The 23,950-nt window shown below is 49.8% G+C and overlaps 1 protein-coding gene across 2 annotated transcripts in view; it reads right to left on the reverse strand.

Moving 5' to 3' along the window:
- DCPH1 (damage control phosphatase 1) overlaps nt 1-23,950 on the reverse strand; it is a 251,403-nt gene that overhangs the window by 177,681 nt on the left and 49,772 nt on the right. Inside the window, exon 2 of one of the 2 annotated variants that reach the window (XM_086921328.1) lies at nt 517-572. The exons of the other annotated variant lie outside the window; for it this stretch is intronic. The gene's annotated coding sequence lies outside the window, so the exon portion shown is untranslated. The remainder of the gene's footprint in view (nt 1-516; nt 573-23,950) is intronic. 2 annotated transcript variants of the gene reach the window in all.

The following is a 23,950-nucleotide window of genomic DNA, read 5'->3' on the forward strand; positions in this document are numbered from 1 at the left end:
CCGTTTGCTACCTCATGTATTTTGTTTGCTCACAATTGTCACTTTTGCCTAATGTAACTTAATGTTTGCTTTCGTAATTTGCTCACTTGTAATTTTCTCCTCATGTATCATTACTGTTCCTATTGTGAAGCGCTCTGACGCCTTCAGGTAAAGTCCGCGCTATAAAAAAACGCATAAATAAATAAAGAAATGTCTCTGGACCCTGCAGCTCCTGCGGTCAGTGCTCCGCTGCACCCGTGCTCAGTCCGCCCGCAGGCAGCGCTCACGGGCTTCATGTGCCCTGCTTCTAAGCGCGTGTCCTGGCGCAGAGTCAAATACAAAACCCCACAACAGAAAAAGTTATGCCCCGGTAACAAGAGTCATTGTAAGCAGCCTTGAAATGCTGCAGCGCTCACCAGCGGGGTAACCTTCCTCAGAGACGTGTGTTATTTAATGGCGTGGCTGAGCCGCCCTTCCCTAATACACAACGTTGCTATTGCGCTTTGCAATGGACGATGTGAAAATCCGGGATCCTACCTCTCCCACTCGGACGCTGTGGTGAAGTCCGTGATCTCGAAAACTTCCGATTCGGGCTGTGAGGAAAGCAAAACATACACCAATTACTATTGAGAACAATGAGGAAGCTAGCTATGTACGTAAATACAGACGAAGTAAAGCCACAAACACAGCAAAAGGGTAGAACAACTCACATCACTGTCAGCCGCCATCTTGGAAAGTCAGCTGTGTACACTGCGAGTGCGCAGTGCATGGTGGGTGTTGTGATTAGCTATTTTCCCTTATGGAACTTGGTAGTGCCTTGCATCATAGAATGACGTGTAGCATTCCAATGTAGTGCATTGTCAGTTGAAGGACTGTTCCTGTTGGTGGTTGCATCCAATAAACTTTCTCTTGAACCACAGATGATTTGGGCATTTTATCACTGGCGACGAGGGAAAGAGGCTTGATTGGGGACAAGCACTTCCAACCACCAACTCCCCTGAGATTTGTTTTGATTTTACCTGATCTGTCTATGAACATTGGATTATTTTTGACCTTCGTGATTTTGGACTTGGACTTTCAGAGTTGAGGATTGCCACTTCAAGCAAAAAGAATGTCGACACTGACTTCCTTCTTTTAATCTTGTTTTGGACTTTGTTTCAACCTTTTTGTGTTGTGGAATTTCGATCGATACATAGCGAGTGCAGTGATTCTTGACAGGCACACCTATATTCGCGGATGTGCTCGCTGGATTGCTAAAGAAGATCCCTGTGAGAGTATCGGTGTATGTATTTAATTTTTAATGTTGTTTTTGCCCAAGGCTTACTTGTATGGTCGGAGTCGTTTGTTGCTCCACACGCGCACTGTTTTGCTTTGAATTTGCCGCGTGTGCTGGCCATTATTGAAGCTCCGTCAACAGTGTTCCATCCTTGTTGTTAGAACTTCTGAGGAAAGTTTATGACCTCACTATCTAACCCAGACACGTACACACGCAGTGCACGACGTGTGTTAACTTTGACCTCGACGCACGCACACGCAGCGTCTGGTAACGTGGCGGCCATTTTGGTTAAGTAATAAGACTTCCCAGTCATCTGTTTGTTGCTACGAGGAGCAGACTGCCTTTTCATTTATTCCGATTACACTGAGCAACCTCAAATATTCTTACGGTGAGGATTGTGACATTTTATATTGTTATTTTACAAACGAACAGATCTTTCAACAGTTATACTGGTCAACTTCAAATGGTTTCATGGTGAGGATTATTTTTACATGAACATTTGATTCTGTAAGGATTTTGTTAAGGGACATCTGTGATCTGTGGCTGTTGCTGTTAATTTATAGTATCTCCTCAAGGAATAATTTTGAAATCTGATCTAAGAAAAGTAAGTTTTTGCAGACACAATGTCCTCAGCTTCTAGTATGTCGCAGCCTCCACCGTTTCTCTCAGAAGAAGGAGAACCTATTCTTCCTTGGAAAAGATGGAGGAATTTATTGGATTCCTATTTGGTGGCTATTGGGGGAGAGAAGTTTTCTGCATTCAGGAAACAAGCAATCCTTTTACACAATTTGGGTGTGGAAGGTAGGAATACGTATGATAGTATGGACCTTATACCGATTGGAGGTGGTGATGAAGAACCTTCGGATATATATGAAATGTCCATGACCTTGCTGGAACGTTATTTTGCTCCTAGGATTAATGTGGTCCTGGAACGACACAGGTTCTTCACACGTGTACAAGGTCATGCTGAATGTGTTGGGACATATTTTGCTTCTCTTCAATCCCTAGCACGTACATGCGAGTTTGGAGATTTATCTGAATCACTTGTCAGAGACCAACTTGTGAGATTCACGAACAGCTCAAGAGTCCAGGAAAAACTGTTGTCTAAAAACCCTACGTTATCAGAAGCTCTAGCCACTGTGGAGGGGATGGAGAACACTACCTCTTGGGTCAAGGAAATAAGGAAGAACAGGGAGGATAGTGTTCAAGTCAGTAGTGAAAGCAAGAAGAACAAGCATTTGCAATGCAATAGGTCTCGCATTAGGAAAGTTTGAGCTATTGGTCTTGTAAATGACAAATGTTTTATTTATGTGTTGGTTTTGAAAATAGCGAAATTAATAGCTTTGTCATTTACAATGCTAATAGTTTTAACTTTCGCAAATGTGATACCTATAGCATTTGTAATGCAATGTGTTGTATTTACGTGACTTAGATGTATTGATATTAAAAATAATCGCTTTTAATTTTTTTTTATTAATACTTAAATAAAAGTTATTGTAATTTATAATGGCAATAGATTAAACTTTTGTAAATAACTTTTGTGAAGATTATGTTCAGTGTATTTGAACAGCCTATTAAATGGGAAGAGAAGTAAGGCATGCCTTCAGGATACTAAATCATATATATTTGTCAATAATGCGGCAAATAATGGTATAAATAAAACTCAAATATAAAAGACATCTTAGATATACACACCTTAGGAAACTGGAAAAGAGATACCCTAGACAGCCTGGCATAGCTGCTCCGGAAGGGCAAGAGTAGAAGCAGATCGCTCCTGATCACCAGCCAATATTATGTTTATTAGGATACCACTGTAATCTCAATATTGTGAAGATAACACTCCTTTTGGGGGGAGTTTCACTTTAAGAGACTGTAACATTCATATGGTGTATGACTAACTAAAACTAGCACTCAGTAATTGCTGCAGCACTCTCACTAGAGCACTCGCAGTGCCGCAGCACTCCCTCTCACTAGAGCACTCGCAGTGCCGCAGCACTCCCTCTCACTGGAGCAATCATTCACTGCTGTAGCACTCTCTCTCACTGTAGCACTCATTCACTGCTGTAGCACTCTCTCTCACTAGAGCACTCACAGTGCTGCATCACTCTCTCTCACTGGAGCACTCAGTCACTGCTGCAGCACTCTCACAAGAGCACTCGCAGTGCCGCAGCACTCCCTCTCACTGGAGCACTCATTCACTGCTGTAGCACTCTCTCTCACGTTAGCACTCATTCACTGCTGTAGCACTCTCTCTCACTGTAGCACTCATTCACTGCTGTAGCACTCCCTCTCACTGTAGCACGCAGTTACTGCTGCAGCACTCACTAGAGCACTCACAGTGCTGCATCCCTCTCTCTCACTGGAGCACACAGTCACTACTGCAGCACTCTCACAAGAGCACTCGCAGTGCCGCAGCACTCTCTCTCACTGGAGCAATCATTCACTGCTGCATCCCTCTTTCTCACTGTAGCACGCAGTCGCTGCTGCAGCACTCTCTCTCACTGTAGCACGCAGTCACTGCTGCAGCACTCACTAGAGCACTCACAGTGCTGCATCCCTCTCTCTCACTGGTGCACTCAGTCACTGCTACAGCACTCTCACTAGAGGACTCGCAGTGCCGCAGCACTGTCTCTCACTAGAGAACCCACAGTCACTGTGCGTGAGGACGGCTAACCCCACTACTGAGGCTGTGTCCGAGAGGCCGGGTAACCCCACCACAGAGGCCGTGTTTGACTCTGTCGGAGAGGCTAGACTCTGGGCGTAGAGTAACTCCACCACCACCAGCCAGTGTGTGTCTGAGAGGCCGGTCCCCGGAGATTTCTCTGGGGAAGACTTTCCACCTAGCCCACAAGATAAAGCTGAGCCTCTATCTCTGAGAAAAAGTGAGGTAAGAGCACCGCAGCCACCATTGTTCCCTCTTCCTCCCCCTCAAACAGGAAGCCGCATGCCAGGAGGATTCAAAGGTCATTAACAAAACACTGGATGAATCTGAGGGAAGTACACAACTCAAGCTCGGCTATTTTCTGGCCTGGCCCAGGCCCACCACCACAGTCAGTGCAGCACCCTCGGTGCCCGCAGCAGTGCAAGCGCTGCGTCAGTGTGTGACCCTGGGAGCCTGCTCCAGTGAAGGGCGCCCACACGTCACTGAGGCTGGAGGACCCCAACACAAGCTGCAGGAAACCCCCGAGTTGTGTGACCATGTTTTCAAAGTAAACCGGAGAGTAGCACTCACTGATAGTACCATCTCTTACCTTCTCTTATTTCATGGGCTTAGATATGGCAGCGGCGCTTTATGAAGCGCTATGTGACGCAGGAGTTATTATTACCTGAGGAAGGAGGCGAAAAGGCGCGGTGAATGGAGCTGGGAGTAGCAGGCATTGGGGCCGAGGTACAAAAGGGAGTAGGTCAGGACAGCACAGGGTAGAGGTGAAGGGGGGAAAGGAGGAGGAGGGAAGAAAGGGCAGAACCGGCTGGGAAAATGTATGGCGATGTGTGGGCAGGAAGAGCAATGGGCTGCGAAGGTTGATGGAGCGGAGCAGCCGGGGAGAGGTACAGGCATGGAGGGGTGCAGACCGAGACATGTGGGCAGAAACAGGGAAAGGGAACTGTGCGGCCAGGGAACGGTATGGGCTCGGAGAGCTGTGCGCTGGGAGAAGGGCTGACAGATAACTACGGGTTGGGAACAGGCTGGGAGACCTGCTGGCAGGAAGATGTGTTGCAGGCTTCGCCGTGAAATGGATCCAAAAAAAAATATTTTTGTTACCCATGTTCTGAAGTACTTCCTTCGTTTTCATATGACTGTGATTGTGTTTGCTATCCGGTTGCTTTAATACTTGCACATGTGGAGTGAGACATTCAGATTCAGGCACCCGATTGTGGAACTTTTGTCTTCACAGCCTGCATTTCATCACAAATAGAACTACCTTTAAAAACGAGTCCTCACCGCCTTCCCTCGGACGGTCCTGGTGGGCAAAATCCAAGTCACAGGGGCAGTCCTAGCCTGGAGAAGCGAGCTCCGTGTGCCGGCGCCGCTGAAAGCTGATCTTGCGGCGACCCGGAAGCTCTTGCCCGGCCGGCCAATCCACTCGCGGCCGACCGGAAGTCCCGCCTCCCGAGGTCCGCGAGCTGCGAGCTGCCGGCGCATGGAGCGCCCTGACGTCCGGGGTAGCCCGGGTCCCCGGGAGGGGGCCGGGGAGAAGGAGGAGTGTGGCGCCTGTTGCGGGGCTCCTCTGACCTGAGGGAGCCCCGATTTAGAGGATGAGACGCGCCGCGCCGTGAGGAGCCCCGCCGGAAGAGCGCAGTCGGTGAGTGGGGCCCAGGACTGATGTGAAGTGCGTGCGTGCCTGTGTGTATGCCTGGGGGGGTGTGCCAGTGGTGGGGAGGTGGGAGTGTGTGCGCACGTGTGTGCGTGTGTGCGCGAAGGAAAGTGTGTGCGCATGCGTGACTGTGTGTGATTAAGAGAGAATGCGAGGTAGGGGATAGTGTGCCTGTATGTGTGCCTGTATGTGTGCTGTATGCCTGCGTGTGCATGTGCGCGCCTGTGTGTGTGTGTGTGTGCGTGCGTGCGTGCATGCAGAGGGGTGGGGGCTGTCTGTGTCTGTGTGAGAGCCAGGGCTTGCACCACGCATGCGCAGCTATCAGACGCTCGCTCCCGAGGTGAAATCCGACCTCGTCAAAGCGCGCGTCTGGTAGCTGTCCACTCTCCTGAATACGGGCAGCATAAGTTGTCGAGCTGATGCATTCATGCTTCGCATGAATGCAACATCAGCTCGACCTAAAAACCAAGAAAATGTGCATATGTTAGAGGACAGTGATATCATTGAGGAACTTCCACAAAGAGTTGCCAAAGTGACTGTCAGTACTAAAAATAAACTTGTGCAGAGAAACTCGCAAAAGAGCACTTCGGATAATTTATCTCGCCCTTCTTCTAATAGGGAGATTCCTCTGGCTAAGGAACGTGATGTTCGTCAACAACGTTCATCTGTTCAGCAGAGAATACGTTGTTATAGATGTGGTAGTTTTACACATACTTCGAATGTCCCGAATTGTTATGCAAAAGACAGCATATGTAATAATTGTGGGGTTAAGGGGCACTATGCTCGTGTTTGCAAATCATCTAGGAGAAAGGATGTGAGTGGAGAGGTTTCAGGTGTTATTCGGACGGTAGTGGTGTCGAATGTGAAGGGGAGTGAGGAAACATTTGATTCGGATCAGATCAGTATGCCTTTCTGTGACATTGGTGTGGATAACAATGTTTTCAAACTCATGGCATATTCAGGGTCTACATTTACCCGGATAGGTAACAAGATTTGGGATGAAGTTGTGAGACTGGAGAACGTGCCACTTTTACCCCCAGACATTGCTCCTGTAAGCTATGGTGGGTCAAAGATTGACATCTTGGGTTATGTTGTAGCTAAGATTACATTTAAAGGAAAAGAGACAACTGGAAAAGTTTACGTGGCAGTGAGGGGTGACAACCTCCTTGGGTGGAGACACCAACATGACTTGGGTATAGTTCTTAACCCAGGTGCTAAGAATCCTCAAGATCAAGTAATGTTAATGGAAGAGCTGGTGGGTGGTCTCCATTCTGCATCGGTTGATACGGTGTGTGACTCTAACAGATACTTTAATGATTATCCCAATGTGTTTTCGGACGCACTCGGATGTTTGAATGGGTTTGAACACAGGATTATTCTTAAGACATCTACAAAACCTTGTGATCATAAGGTGAGAAGAGTACCTAATATGATGATTGAACCCTTAAAGTTGGAAATTGAAAGATTATTGAAGTTGGGAGGGATTGAGGAAACCGAATCTTCTGAGTGGTTGGCTCCGGTGGTTTTGGCTCCCAAGGATGGTGGTAAGTCGGTGAGAATGTGTGTGGACTTGCACGGATTGAATGAATGGATCTGAGTTGATCGCCAGCCACTTCCTAACATTTCGGAGTCTATCAGTGTTTTGAAAGGAGCAAAAATCTTTAGTGTGCTTGACCTTTTGTCGGCGTATCACCAAATCGTACTCCACAAAGATTCATGGCATTTAACATCCTTTGTTACCCCACTTGGAGCTTATCAGTTCTTGAGGATGCCTTTTGGGCTAGCCTCGGCTGCAGCTTGTTTCCAAAGGGTGATGAAGATGGTCCTTGGAAGTCTAGACAATGTGATGTTATTCCAAGATGATATCTTGATCTATGGTAAGGATGTGTGTGAGCATGAAAGGGTGTTAAAGTATGTGTTGGATAAGTTGGGGGAAAGTGGACCTATGGTAAAAAAGGAAAAATTTCGAATTGGTTTAGAATCGGTTACTTATCTTGGACATGACCCCCTCCCTCAAGCGCCTTGAGACCCTCTGGGTGAGTAGTGCGCTATACAAATTTTAAACTTGAACATACAACCGAAGTTGGAGCTGGCTGAGAGTATTGTGAAAGCTCTGGCCCCACAAGATAAAGAACAAGTTAAGTCATTTGTAGGGATGGCTGGGTTCTACTCTAAGTTTGTAAGAGTTTTTGAGAGTATTGTTGAACCCATCAGAGCTCTTTTGAAAAAGGGTGTGCATTTTGCATGGTCAAGTGATTGTGAAAAGGCTTTTGGCACCGTAAAATCAGAAATTGGGAAAATGCAACCTTAGGCCATTTTGATTCCAAGTTGAAAACCATTTTAACAACTGATGCCAGTCTTAAGGGACTTGGGGCGGTTCTTTCCCAGGTAGTGAATGGAGAGGAGATAGGTGTAGCATTTGCTTTAAGAGCTCTTAGAGAAGTGGAGATGAATTATTCTTGTATTGAGAGGGAAACTTTGGGAGTATTCTGGGCAATTCACCATTTTAAATTTTATTTATGGGGAATTCCGTTTGTTGTGAAGTTTGATCATCGTCCTCTTATGCAGATATTCTCATGTCATCACAATGAGCACATGACTCCCAGGTTGAAGAGATGGAGCGAGGAGTTACAAGAATTTAATTTTGTTGTGAAGTACATTCCTCGGCAGAATAATAAACCTGCTGACTGTTTGTCGCGCTTACCCATTGAAGAAAAGCATAACTTGGAAGTAGTGGAAAGTGTAAATTGGGTAGTTGAATCGTCTGTGTCTAAAGATGAATGGTTGAGGTGTGTCAAGAGTGACAAGGTCTTTTCAACCCTCAAGAGTATCATTTCAAGAGGCTGGCCTGCTTATGTAGATCTTGATAATTTGAGGTTGTACTGGACAGTGAGGGATGATCTTACTTTTTGGCAGGATAACCTAATGAGAGGTGACAGGGTTGTCCCACCTAGTGATTTGAGAGAAAGAATTATACATTTGGCTCATGAGGGTCATTTGGGAAGAAGTCTCACTAAAGTACGAGTCAGAGAAAGATATTGGTGGCCGGGGATGGACCGTATGGTTGAGTCAGTTGTAAAAGATTGCCATTTATGTGCTGTCAATGATAAATCACGCACCACAAATCAATCTCCCCTTTCGCCTGTGAAAGTTCCTATTGCAGTTTGGACTAAAGTTGGATTAGACATTGCTGGTCCTTTTGAGTTGATGCCTTCACATGAAAGATTTGTATTACTTTTGTTGGATTATACCTCAAAATGGGTGGTTTCAAAGTGCATGGGTGCGGTCAATTCTAAGGCTGTGATTGAGTTTCTTAAAGACGTGTTTGTTTCAGAGGGCATTCCTAAGTACTTAGTTACGGATAATGGGGTACAATTTACCTCCAATGAGATGGAAGTTTTTCGTAGCAATTTTGGTATCGTTCATCAAAAGACAGCTCTTTACTCTCCGCAGGCTAATGGTCTTACAGAAAGGATGAATAGGGTTGTGAAGAATTGTGCTCAACGAGGTTTAGAATCTAAAGTCACGTTTAGCAGTGTGCTAAGGGAAACGTGGTGGGCACATCACACGGTTCCTAATGCCATCATGCAGAAGTCTCCTTTTGAGGCCTTGAGAGGTAGAGTAGCAAATTCCAAACTCAACCCGGCTTGGCTTCCGGTGAGGAACAGTGAGGATGAGGAGGCTGGTGAGTTGATGAGAAGGGATGTGTTAACCAGGTATCAAGAAAAGTACAAACAGCGGTATGATGCTAGGATGGCAGTCAAAGTGAGAAAATGGAATGTAGGTGATCGTGTATTCGTGAAAAAACCAAAGCAAGGTCACAAAGGAACCTCCAATTTCTGTGGTCCTTTCATCATTGTCGCTATAAGGAAGAATGTTGTAACACTAGATAACGGCTGTACATGGAACATGTCTAGGTTGGCAAAGGGTTCTGAACCTAAAAGTGATTCCGGGGGGGGGGTCGGGGGGGGGGGCGTGGTCTGGCAGCGACCAAAATGGCCACCTGATCTTGAACCGCTCCGGGGTCGATCCCATTAACCCCCAAGATCCGTAATCGATCCGCGGTCTACACGGCATCAGAGGCCGGAATCGAGGAGCCCTTCTCCTCCGACGCTATCCGCTCCCTCCCCGGTGAGAAACCGAGCCCGGGTGCCGGAGATCCGGGACTCGGCGTTGTGAGGCCGACCGCGGCCCTTGCTTCACGGACCCAGAGAAGGAGCACCGGCATCGAGTGCAGGGAGGTGCGAGACGGGACTGCTGAGTGGCGGTCGGGAGCGGCGCCTGACTCCGGGGCCCCCCGGACCACGGATTGCGGCGCCTTCTACCGCCCGCACTTACGGGGGGGCTGAGCCCGGGCTGCGGCGGCTGAGGAACTGGGAGGCGACCTGTTTGGGCCTCCAGTGAGTGAACTTGTTGGCTAGAGACGCCGTTGGCGCCCTGGGGCCTGCACCGCTGATCGGGGCTCCTGCGAGGCTCCTGCACACCCGCGCTGAGGCGCCTGAAGCGGTGTGGGCTCCACCGGAGCTGCGGGGGGGCCTGCGCACGATAGGAGCCTGCGCGAAGAGTGCAGTGGGGCCCGGACCTCGGGGCTGCACCGAAACTTGGTGACATTGCGCTGGGATCTCGACCAGGGGCCCCTGCCATGCCGGCCCGAGGGAGCAGATGGTGCACTTGAGGGGTAGATGGGGCTGGCCCCTCCACGCCTGCGGTCTATGATTGCGGGGCCCCGGTGAGGAGTAGGTGGTGGTCCGGTTCAGCCCGAGGTGGCTCAGCGGGTGGAACGACCCGTGGCGTGGTGTGCTGGTCGCGGCGGTGGACCTCTGCAGCTGAGCCTCTGTCTGTGCAGCCGGCCACGTGGGGGCGGATTGGGCGCGGTTCTCCTGATCCTATCTGGCTGATAGTGGGGCCCGCTGGACGACGGGCCCTCCGTTACTAAGGGCGGACGCGCAGCCGGACCCTCTTCTGGGACCCAGATGGGGCCTGCTTCGCGGGTGGACAGATCCCTATCGGCTGCAGTGGCTGGCCGTGCACTGCCGGACCAAGAGATCTGGTTTGGCCCTGCCTGGGTGGCGGCCTGGAGGTGTGGCGTGTGAGTGACCGATCGCCTGCTATCCTTTGTGATCATGCTGGGCAAGAAGAATACGACGCCTCAAGCCAATACGCTGGACAACTACACGGCGGGCCCGGCTAGCGACGAACTGCCCCACCCTGCACCATCGGAGGAGCCCCGGGAGCCGTCCCTCTCCTCCATCATGCAGGCCATTCAATCCCTGGGCACCACGCTGGAGTCCAAAATAGACAAAATGTCCATCGAGTTGACGCTTCAGAGGGCGGATCTGAACAAGACGTGGGAAAAGGCTACACAGAACGCAGCGGCTATCATCGATTTACAGGGGACTACCAAGTCGCTGCAGCAACAGATCCAAAGGCTCACGCACCAGCATCAACAGATGGTGGCTCGGCTGGAGGACCAGGAAGGGAGGGCCCGAAGGAACAACCTTAGAGTTGTAGGTGTGCCGGAAAAAATGGAGGGGGGCAGCGTAGAGCTGTTTCTAGAGGACCTTATCTTGAACACTCTCAAACCGAAGAGGCTACCTAAATTCTTCGTCATAGAACGGGCGCACAAAGTGCCGGTCCCGCCTCTGCGCCCGGGGCTCCCACCGAGGACCATAATTGCGCGAGTACTCAACTACCGAGACCGGGACGCAATCCTACAGGCGGCACGGCGACACAGAGATTTGTGGGTAGAGGACGCCGTGATCCGTTTCTTTCCTGACTTTACGCTTAAGGTCCAACAGGAGCGCAGATCGTTTGATGCAGTCAAGAGGAAGCTGCGGGAGTGTGACCTTCGCTACATGATGTTCTTCCCGGCACGGCTCAAAGTGCTGGCGGAGGGCAAATCCTTCTTCACCACCCCAGAGGAGGCCCAAACTTGGCTGGAGGGGCGCGGGCAACGTCGGAGAGGCCTGGATGGTGAGGGCAGCTGGAGGTCTTCGGCCCCCCGGTCTCCGGCCTCCTCTGTGGGGACACCGCGGGACATGGGCCAGCACCGCGACGATCTGTCCCCGGGGGCGCGGAAGCGGACCCGCAGCCTCTCAGCGTCTCCGGCTCTGGAGTGAGAAGTGCGACTATCTCAACTGGGACTGGCGAGCTCCTATGGACATGTAATGTATGATGACACTGTTAATGCTTGAAGTAACCATGATTGCTCCTCGTTTTGCTCTCTCCCACGGGGGAGGTGGTGGGCTTGCTTTGTGCAGGGGTCCGGAAAGGTATTGGACTTGCGGGGACTGCTGAACTGGTACTGGCTGTTCGCCCTTGCCCTAGCGGGTGGGCACAAACATTTTGTTAGGGGAGGGTTCTTTATTCATCATGGGCCTTTGGTTCTGGCTGGGATGTTTGTTGGACTACCCTATGGAGTTACACAAGGGGGTTTGAGGGGGGAGAGAGCCCCGGAGGGTGGGATTGGCTGCACCACTCCCTCTGAGGTTATCGTTTTTCAGGGCTACAGGCGCTCTGCTGATTGGGGATGTCCGGTCCTGTTGGCTGGAATAGCAGGGTAGCAGGGTGGGGGGCGGTTATGAGGGGGGCACGGGGGACTTGGTTCAGTCGTTTATCTGTGATTTTTGTATTCTATCTTGGTTCAAATTCCATCAACACGCTTGCGGGCGGAGGGAGGGAAGGGATGGTCCTTCCGCACTAAGGGCTAACAGGAGATATGGCAAGCACGCACTCACTTTAGACGCAACATATCAACATTTTATCCTGGAATGTGAATGGCCTGCAGAATCAAATCAAACGGACGGTTGTCCTGCAGTACATCCGCAGAAATGCTCCTGATGTTATCCTCCTACAGGAGACGCATCTGTTAGGAAATCACTGCAGGGCTTTGGACAGATTTGGGTATACCCTCCGTGCACACTCTGGTTTTACGACAGGCTCAAGGGGAGTAGGTATACTTATTAAAAACTCACTGCCATTGGTTCTGGGACAAAGTTGGCTTGATCCCCTGGGTCGCTATGTGGCACTATCTACACATTGGGAGGGCCGCCCTCTACTCTTCTGCTCACTCTACATACCCCCAAGGTTGCACGCGTCCACCCTACCGGATGTGGGGCGATTGCTGTTGGACTTGCCTCCGGGGACGTTAATATTGGGAGGTGAGAGGGGAGGAGCCAAGATGGCGGACGGGACGGACGTGTGAGCGCCCGGCTCCCAAAGCCGTCTGCTTCGCTTTGCAATCCTGGCACTAATCCTTTCTTGCACCACGCTGCGACGATGACACGGACGCGCTGAAGTCAGTCGCTTTCATTTGAGACCCTCGCCGGCCGTTTTGGACGAGGATTTGGTGACTAACTGATTACCGGGGCTGACCGCGACCCTGGTGCCGATTGCAGCCGCAGGTCATTGGTGCTTTCAACTGGGCGGACGGGCAGTGGAGGTGCCGGCGTCTGGATCGGCCTGATTGCTGGAGACGGGAGGTTTTATCCTGACCCGCGGGGTGCAACTCCAGTCTGCTGTGGTGAGTGCGCCTGGAAGACGGGATCTCTTTGTTCCTCGCTCTCCCTTCTACGCTGCCTTTGTCCTGGGCAGACTCCATTTTGCAGCGCCCTTCTGGTCGCGCACAGTTCGTGCCCCCGGGAGCCAAGGGAGACCTCATTGCGCTGGCCCTCCGCACTGGTGGCTGCGTGCCCCTCCGTGGTGCGACGATCGCCTTTCTTTGACGGAGTCACCCCCCCTTCCCTCCAGTGTGGATCCGTGGGTGAGACGGCAATGGCGCTTGTCCCCCAGCAGAGCCAGTGGGCTGGTCTCTTGTCCCCAGCTTGTGCAGACTTGCCCGCACTTGGCCCGGGTGAAGAGTCAGATGTGACGCGATGTACTGCGGATCGGCTGGTATCACGGAGTGACCTGACCTGTGGCGACATTCTTGATGCCCTCATAGATCTACGAGCAACATGGCGGCACATTGCTCAACAACTGGGGGATCAGATTGATGAAGTTGTGTCCTCCTTCAGACGGCCGGCGCTGCCTGTTTCTATACTGCCTGTGTGCGCCTTTCAAGTGGATACAGTGTTACCACAAGTGAGAGCGGATGATCGCAATGTTCCTAGCTACAGTGTTGCGTGCCTCCCTGCCGATGCTACTATTGTTGCGAGGTTTCCCCTCGCTCCGGGAACTTTGATTCTGCCTGACCAACTGCACTCGGGGCTTCGCTTGTCACTCTCCCAGCTGTTTGCCCCCTTTGAGAGTGTAGCCCTCGGAGCCCTCTTTCAACACTGCTGGAGTGAGCGACGTCCTGAATGGCTAGGGGGGCTTGTCATCTTGGCCGCTGCGTTAGTTAGAGGACGAAGACGCTCATCTTCCTCTCTGATGATTCCTTCATGTCGAGTGCGGCCATTTTGTCCCTTTGTTCTGCCGGACACGTATCCGCTGCGGCGGTCCTGCCTGGAGATGTTTCGTCGATCGGGCCAGGGTTGAAGGGGCATATCACCTCGACGGATTTGATCGGCTGGCGGAGACCCGGACTATTCATCGTTTTGATCTGCTGACAGTTTTGCCATTGCAGCCCCTCGCCCATTTGAGCTCGTGACTATCCTGCACTTTTGTGTTCCTTGGTGGTGGGAGGGCGGTCCTGTGGGAGTCCGGTGGTTCTATATGGGACTGCATTATTATCAGTGACTGGATTTGCCATGTGCCTGCTATCATGTCGTGTTTGGGGTGTTTACTGATATTATGTCTTCTCGGGTGGGCTTCAAGAACACTAGGACTATTTTTGCAAATGTTGGGCGCACACACTGTGACATGGTTTCTCCATCTTTCCTACTGTTGCTCTTTAATACAGCTCTGTCGCATTTGGAGTAGGCGGTTTTCAGTGTGGGACGCAGTGGATGGCTGGGATCCGGGAGCTCGGATGTTAGGTGGGCTCCTCCCCCCCCATTTATTCTTATAGGGAGTGGTAGACTAGCTTGTTCTTTTCTTCCTCCCTGTATCCAAGAGTGGAATTTTCCTTTTTCTTCTTCTTTTCTTCCTCTTTTTTCCTTTCTTTCTGCTCTTTCTTGCTGTTCTTCCTCTCTTCTTCCGACTCTTCTTCTTTCTAAATTTCGGGTTTATAGGGCGACAGACACGCTGCTAGGGGGGGGTAGGCCATAGCCTCTGCATGTGTGTAGGGTGGGGGGTTATATTTCATTTTTATTATTTTCTATGGGACCTGTTTTGTTCTCCTTTATGATTTTAACTTTCTTGTCCATGTTTGGGAATGCCGGGTGCAGGGTGGCAGTGGTGCTGTAACCGGGTCATAGGTGCTACTCTGTGGCATTGCTATTGTGTAACCGTCCTCCCCGGCGGGGACTTGATTATTGATCTACGATTGGCTTGATACAGTTGCTTACGTCATGTCCCGCCTGCATGGACCTTGTTCTTCGCTTATTTTATTGGTACGGAACACTACGGCCTGAAGTTAATAGTTGCATAACAAAAAACTTTAAAATTAAACCTACATTCATCCTGTTACACGGAGCTGCGATATCCTTCATTCTTTCTTCCTTTTAATGTCTGAGGCTCTGCTACGGTAATGTGTAGACATAACGCAAGCTGAAGTGCTAATTGATCGTTCGTGGCCGGCCTGATGGTTGTAGGCCCGTATATGTTATTCTTCTTTATGCACAATAAAGGTTTTCAAAAATTTTTTTAAAAAAAAAATATTGGGAGGTGATATGAATGATGTGATGGCCAGGGACATGGATAGGTCGTCACCCTTGCTGGGTGGGGTGGGGGGCTCGCCACCTCAGGGACTTTACGGAAGCAATGGGCCTTCTTGATCTATGGCGCACACATAACCCGCACCTCAGGCAGTACACACACCTCTCGGCGGCCCATGGGTCCTCCTCTAGGATTTACTATATTTTCACACGCGCAGACAGCATGACCCTGTTACGAGATGGACACCTTCTGGCCAGGGGAATCTCAGACCATGCACCGGTGGGGGTCCAGTTCTTGGGTCCTACTCAAGACTGGAGCGTCCCCCCTCGGCTTGACTCTTTTCTCTTTAAGAATGAGGACTTTCGGGAGCGCTTTGGGGAGAGAGTGGACCAATATTTTACTGAGAATGTAGGCTCTGTGGAATCCCCCGGGATAGTGTGGGAGGCCTACAAAACAGTAGCGAGAGATTTTGTCCAAGCCGAGGTAGGGCGGAGGCAGAAAGATAAATATGGTCAGGTGGAGCGTTTATAGGCGGAGATTATGGCATTGGACCGTGAGACAGGGCTCACCCCGGACCAAAATCGAGCTCGACTGCATAGGGCACGCCTGCTCAGTAAAGAAGTGAGGGATTCCCAAACGGACCAAGCGCGGGCACACGCACTGGCCACCCAGCGCAGAGTGTACGACATGGGTGACAAGGCGAACAGAATGATCGCCTGGTTGGAAAGAAGAGACCAGGACCGTAGCTGGGTGCCGAATATAGAACACCCAGATGGATCGGTGAGTACCACCAGTAGGGCCATAGCGGAGGACTTTGCACTCTACTACGAAGAGGTCTACCTCTCCCGCACGTCTCATACTGACCAAGGCTGTCGAGATTTCCTTGCCCCCTTGCAACTTCCAGTCCTGGAAGCGGTGGACAGGGATGTGCTAGAGGCTGAAATCACAGTCAAGGAAGTAGAAGAGGCCATGGGGGATTTACAGACGGGGAAGGCCCAGGACCTAACGGGTTTCCGGCGGAGGCGTTCGGCTGTGTGGCCGGCCACATTGCACCACACTTATGCAATATGCTCCTTGAGGCGCGTGACGTGAGTCACCTTTCGCGGGATTTGTGCCTGGCCACGATCGTGATCCACAAGGCAGGGAAGCCACTTGGTGCCTGCAACTCCTACCGACCTATCTCCCTCCTCAACTACGAGACGAAGGTCCTTGGAAAGATCCTAACACGAGACTTAACCTGCGTCGGCTGTTTGGGGTCCTACAGACAGTTGCCGTACCGGAGGGTGCTCCGGCAGCCTTGCTCTCCCTTGACGCTCATATGTCCTTCGACAGTGTTGAATGCGGTTATATATACGCCGTGCTGGAGAGACTGGGTTTCGGGCCGAACTTCTGCTCATGGGTAAAACTGCTGTACGCGGAACCGCTGGCGAGAGTCCGAGTGAGTGGGACCACGTCTCGTGAGTTTCGACTGGGACGTGGCACGAGGCAGGGTTGCCCCCTGTCTCCGACCCTCTTCGCCCTGGCATTGGAGCCGCTGGCGCACTGAGTGAGGACGGACCCGGGAATGTGGGGAATAGCAATGGATGGCGGATGGGAAGAGCGTATTTAGCTCTACGCCGATGAATGAATGAAAGAATGAAAATATACTTGGTATAGCGCATGGCTACCCTAGGGCATCCCAGCGCTTTGACCCAGGTAACATCATCCTCACTCATCGGAAAAGAAAGGTTTTTAATTGTTTCCGGAACATGAGATGGTTCGGTAGGAGTCGAATGCTCTCAGGAAGGTTATTCCAGAATTTGCAGGAATCTGCCAATACATCCCCTGTGTTTGGACGGACAACACCACCCTGACTGAGCACCCTGAACTTTTTGTTGAAACGATTAACATAAATATTGAACTTACGCAGTGCACCACCTACTTTCTATTTTTGTATTCCAGAATTTGGCCACTTGCAAGGAAAACCGCCGACCCCCCGTACAGGATTTCTTGATCCTAGGGACTGTCAGAAGATTGAGTTCACTGGACCTAAGGGTTCTGGAGGGTCGGTATGGGCAGAAGAGAGGGCGAAGAATATCTGGACCGTTGTTTGTGATGGATTTGTGGACCATACACATGGCCTTAAAACCTATCCTCTCTTGAATCGGAAGCCAGTGAAGAGCGCGCAGAGCAGGCTTAACCGAGCTGTGTCTAGGGACTTTGACCAGAAGTCGAGCAGCGCAGTTCTGGACTGACTGCAGAATTTTGATAGTGCCTAACGGGGCGCCAAGATAGAGTGCATTGGAGTAATCCAATCTGGAGATGATCAAGGACTGTACCAGGAGCCGTCTGGAATCAGAAGGAAGGAGGTTGAGAACCTTCCTTAATGTCCTAATCAAGCCAAAGCATGTTGCGGCTACCTTCTTTGCCTGCACTTGAAAGCCGAGAGAGGGATCAAGCCAGACTCCCAAACTCTTGATTTGTTTCTTTGGGGTCGGAGGGGGACCCAGGCAGCTCGGCCACCATGAATTAAGGTTCAGAGGAGCCTTGTAACCCATGATCATGATCTCGGTTTTAGTCCCATTTAGTTTCAAAAATGAGGCTTCCATCCATTCACAGACCTGAGTGAGATCCTGCTATACACCCGGAGGCCGGCGGAATCGATTCAGCGTCTCATGACTATATTGCGTACTTTCGGGGAATATTCCGGATACCAGATCAACTGGAGTAAATCCCTCGGCTACGTTCTGGTAGGGCTTCGGCCGCCAGCGGTGGAGGGATGTGAGGGCCTGGTATGGCAGGAGGCGTTTCGCTACCTCGGGATATGGATTGCGCCGATGGCCTCGGAGTTCCTCCGGCTTAACGTACATCCACTCCTTGACCGCTTGCATGGCGACGTGCAACACTGGCGCACCCTGCCGGTCTCCCTTATGGGGAGAGCGGTACTCTTCAAGATGATGGCCCTGCCACGGTTGCTATACGTGCTGCAGAGCTCCCCCTTCTCGATCCCGGACCAGGTTTTTAAAACAGTGAAGGTGGAGCAACGTTCCCTTCTGTGGACCGGTGGCTGCCCGCGGACCGCCCTTGGTAAGCTGCAACGCGGTCCCTATGAGGGGGGATTGGCGGTCCCTGACATCCGCCTCTACTACTGGGCGGCTCAGCTGACCAACGTCAATGGCTGGGTTTTTGCCCCGCAGGAGGAACCGGCGTATCGGGTGGATCGGGCGGCCATGGGCGAGGGTACCTATCTGGCGGCCCTTTACTCTGGGGCACGGCGTACTCTGCCCTTGCCTCCCCAGACTGCGGTGGTGGTCCAAATCTGGAAGCGGGCGACGAAGTTGCTCGGCTGGGAGAAGAAACTTACTGTTCAGACGCCCCTATGGAAGGGGGATTTCCTGAGGGAAGTAGTTAGACTCCGCAATTTGCATACCTGGAGCCTCATTGGCATAGATCTATTGGGCGATGTCTGGAAGAGGGGGCAAGTGGTGGAATTTGCGGCTCTGAAGTCCGAATTCCAGATGGGGAATGGCAAATTTCTCCACTACCAACAATTCGCGCATGCCATGAATTCGCACTTGTCACGAGGGGATCAGCTGCCTGAGTACGCCCCGCTTGAGGACAGGCTGCTCCTCGACCCAATGATTGATAAGGCCATCTCACTCACCTACAAAAAGTTAATTAATAACCTCCCAGATACACTCGGGCCACTACGGGAGAAGTGGGAAACTCATTTGGGTCTGCTAGAAGATGACGATTGGAGCGAGGCCTTACAGTGCCCCAGGGAAGTGGCGATTCGGGCAAGATTCCGTCTGGTACAGCTTCATATACTCCATAGGTCTTACACCCCACGCAAGGTGAAATTTAAAATGGGATACGCTACATCACGCTTCTGCCTGAGAGGGTGCGGGTATGAGGGTACATTCTTCCACATCCTCTGGGATTGCCCCAAAATTCGCTCCTACTGGGTCAGGTTGAAAGACATACTGGAGGAGGTGGTTGGGGCGGAGGTACCGCTGGAGGCCAGGTGGCATGTATTAGGAGTCATGTGAGAGGTAACATGGCCCAAGGAAGAAAAGGTGTGGTTGGCGTTTGCGAGCATGGTGGCGAAGAGAAATATCGCACATGTCTGGGGGAGTGACCTACTACCAACAATAGAGGAATGGGAGCGGGACCTGGACTGGTGCCAGAGGGCGGAGAGGGTCATATATCACAGTAGGGGCTGCCCCAAAAAATGGGAAAAGATCTGGCGGGCCTGGAGAAGGTACAGGGGAGAGTGGATGGACGACTCTGAGGATGAGTAAAGAGGCCCTGCCAAGTCGGGCATCGCCCGTGGTATGTTTGTGGTCCCTCCTTGTAGGGAGGCTATGGTTTTAGGCTCGGCTCCGGGCTGCATTTCTAGAATAGGGATGGGGGAGGAGAGGGAGTTAGGAGGGTGGGGGAGTAGCTGGGCAGGGGACGGACTGAAGACCGGAGGTAGGCTAGAGGGTACACTGCACTGGAGGTGGATCATCCCAATACCGGTAAATGATTGAACTGATGTGCTTTTAACAATGTAAGCTAAATCTGCTCTTCCACTGCTCCTGAGTGTGTATTATGATGGAATTGTTTTGCTTTCAATAAAAAGATGTTTAAAAAAAAGTGATTCCAGGGTTATTTCTTCTAATTTAAACTTAAGTACTAGTTTTGGGGAAAAAAGACAGAAACAACTGCCTGGAAAGTTTAAAGATTAGATTCTGTATAGATAACGTGTTGTTTAACCTGTTTTCTTCCTTTGTTTATGTTATATTTTATTGATTACTATGTAAGGGGGATGTGTTGTGATTAGCTATTTTCCCTTGTGTAACTTGTTAGTGCCTTGCATCATAGAATGATGTGTAGCATTCCAATGTAGACAAATTTTAACAGGAGGGGGGAGAGAGAGAGTCAGTGGATTCAGTCTCCCGGGTCATATGAATAAACAAAGTGGAATCCACTCAGAGTGATAGTGATCCCTAGAGTGATGGGGAACACACAGTGTTGTTTAAATGCCCCTCACACACCAACAGGCCCCTTGGTGTCATGTTTCATCATCGGGGCCTTCGCACCCCTCTACGGGATGCGGCGTGCTACGACTCGCGGATACGCAGGAGCACTTGAAGTGAACTATGTGTGGGGGTGTGTGTTTTATATAAAGGTGTGAGTGAGGTGAGGTGAAAAAAGTGAATAGTTAAAAAATACCTGGCACGTGGGAAAAAAATACTTTATTAAATCCCCGGCTGGTATTATTAAAAATAAAAGTGCAGGGCGTGGTTTTTATAGATACGTTTTAGGGTATCCAGACCACTGTATCAAGATGTCAACATGTTTCGGAGGTCAAAGCCCCCTTCTTCAGGACAAGGGTTAATGCACTTACCCTCCCCTTACTCACATGTAAAATGTAAAAGTGTCAATAAAAATTACCACAATGTGTAATGTTCCTAACAATGTCATATGTTAGTGAATGTCGTTGCGCCCAATTGGCGTAAGAACCTGTGGAGACAAAATCATAGATAAACATACAAATCTATAATTCACAAGCTAGAGGAGAAGAAACAAGCTTCTCTGAAAAAACATCAGGTTGAACCAAAAATAATGGGACCCTGGAAAAGAAAAAAGAAAAAGGACACTACATACACACACACAACACCAAAATTACACTCTGCTCAGATGGAAGGAGAGCAAACATAAAGGAATAAAAGTCTTACTTAAAGTTCCCAATTACAGGACTTCATGAGCCTAAGCGTATATTGGGGAATCCTTCCTTTCTAATCAGAAAACCTAAAAATCAATATCAGGGGTTCAGTTGGAAAACTAGGTAATCAATGCACCAATAGTACAGAGAACAACTACTTCTCTCAATGGTCTATAACTCACGGTTACTGCAACAGCTAATCGCCTGCCTTCCCTCAACGCGGCTCCGATGAAGTGAGCTACGAAGGATTCAAGGCCCTTATATATGTTGTACCTGTAGGTAATTAGTGCCGGTAAATTGATTAATGCAGCCCGGGGGAATGCCCAAATACGGAGATAACAATCTCCGAGCGTCCGGTGTTGCGCTAGCGCCTATCACTGCTCTGACGCGCATGCGCATTACAGCTCCAGAGGTACGCATGCGCGGCGAGCGAGGCTGCCGCGCATGTGCCGACGGAGACGCTACGTGAATACACGGAGCAATCGGTTTAACAAACAAAAGCCTGCTAAAGAATGGCGCTTCAGTGGCAAATACGAAATATGCGCTTCGGTGGTAAAATGAAGTATGCGCATATGAGGCAGTGCATTTAACAAATTTACAGCTAAATGCTGAATAAAAAATAGGCACAACGGTGGTGAATTAAACTACCTTTAAGGAGTTTTTGAAGGATAACAGTGGATAAAACTACCTTATAGGAGTTTTGAAGGACAACAGTCTTCTGGTTGGACTCAACAGATGGTGATTATTTGACAGGGCTTGTTGATAAGAGGGAACTCATGAGACATGGTCCCTACTGAAAGGAAATAAATCCTAAATCACAGCTAGGCAGTATCACATTTCAATGGTGTATTGACCCAAAGAAACCCCACAATCATGTTAGTTGGATGTAACCACAAGTGTACATCAACAGTTAGTGATAGGTAGTCAGATAAGGTTTATCTGAGAAGGTTCCACGGAATAGAATCGTTGAGCCCAGTGGGGTCTTCAAAGACCCCACTGAATCTTTAAGAGTCCAGATAGGTGGCATGGTGGAAGAGGCACTTGCACACGACTGGATTACTAAAAAGGAGTCCGAGTTCCTGACACAGAGGAACCCACGCATCCCGTACTTCTACACCATACCTAAGGTGCACAAGAACCTGGAAAACCCCCCAGGTCGCCCCATTGTCTCCGGAATCTCATCCATCCTGGAACCATTATCTAAGTTTGCGGATGCCTTTTTGAGACCCATTGTACAGGCTACTGACACATATCTACGTGACACTAAAGCAGTACTACAACTGTTGAATAACCAAACCTTTGATCCAACTTCCCAGATGCTGCTCAGTCTAGATGTGGAGAGCCTCTATACGAGTCTCCCCCACGATGAGACTATCCAAATCATTGAGGAGGTACTGCATTCTACGAATTGGGAATACCACACTCCACGGAATGTAGTAATGGAGTGCATCTCTTTGGCACTCACGAAAAACTTTTTCGAATATGAGGGCACTCTCTTCTGGCAGAAGCATGGGACCAGTATGGGCAGCACATTTGCCCCAAGTCTGGCTGGACTGTATGTCCACCATTTGGAATCTACAAAAATCCTGCATCCAGATAACCCATACAGGGCGAGGATTCGCACCTGGCGGAGGTACATTGATGATATCCTGGTTATCTGGGAAGGAGATGAAACCATGATAACTGAATTCATCAACTGGCTGAACAATCAAAATGCCTTTTTGAAATTCACTCATCAGGCATCGAATACCAACATGGTCTTCTTGGATTTGAATATCTACCATGAAGCTGGCATCTTAAAAACAGAAACTCACTTTAAACCAACGGCGAGGAACTGTCTCCTCAGATTTGAAAGCTTTCATCCTCGTCATCTGAGAGAGAACCTTCCCTATGGACAGTTCCTACGCCTCCGGCGGAACTGTAGTGATGTTGCAAGATATAAAACTCAGGCCAAGGATCTCAGTGTTAAACTGAGACAGAGGAAATATCCGGAGACTGTGATTAAAAAAGCTTTCACAAGAGCACGAAATAACAACCGTGAGGCCCTTCTGGAGGATAATCCACGAAGGGAGGATGCCGAAAACAGGACAGTTTGTGTCACCACATACAGTCCGGTCAGCAACCAAGTGACAAAATTGGTCCATAAACATTGGCGCACTTTAACGAGTGGTGGCTTGACTCTGGAGAAACCTCTCTTTGCACATAGAAGGGGTAGGAACTTGAGAGATATACTCGTTCATACAAGACCACCCCCTCCTAAAAAGGATCAGACAAGGTTGCAAGGCGTACATGGGCACTACCCGTGTGGCAACTGCAATAATTGCCACCTCACAAATAAGAGCCAGAATCTAACCTTTACCAATGGGACAAAATGGGAACAACGTGCATTCACGAACTGCAACAGTAAAAATGTTGTTTACCTGATTACTTGTCCTTGTGGAAAAGAATATGTGGGGATGACCACCAGACCTGTGAAAGTTAGGTTGAATGAACATAAAAGCAACATCAGGTGTAAGAAACTTACGACCAAGATGTCAACCCACTATATCGAACATCAACACTGTGTGAATGAGTTACAGTGGACAATAATAGAACAACTACCCTCAGAGGTGGGTCTCCTGGAAAAAGAGCAACGGTGGGTGTTTCGGTTGGGAACCGACACCACTGGGCTCAACGATTCTATTCTGTGGAACCTTCTCAGATAAACCTTATCTGACTACCTATCACTAACTGTTGATGTACACTTGTGGTTACATCCAACTAACATGATTGTGGGGTTTCTTTGGGTCAATACACCATTGAAATGTGATACTGCCTAGCTGTGATTTAGGATTTATTTCCTTTCAGTAGGGACCATGTCTCATGAGTTCCCTCTTATCAACAAGCCCTGTCAAATAATCACCATCTGTTGAGTCCAACCAGAAGACTGTTGTCCTTCAAAACTCCTATAAGGTAGTTTTATCCACTGTTATCCTTAAAAAACTCCTTAAA

Source organism: Lissotriton vulgaris, chromosome 1_1, assembly GCF_964263255.1.
Source record: "Lissotriton vulgaris chromosome 1_1, aLisVul1.2, whole genome shotgun sequence".
Lineage (NCBI taxonomy): Eukaryota > Metazoa > Chordata > Amphibia > Caudata > Salamandridae > Lissotriton > Lissotriton vulgaris.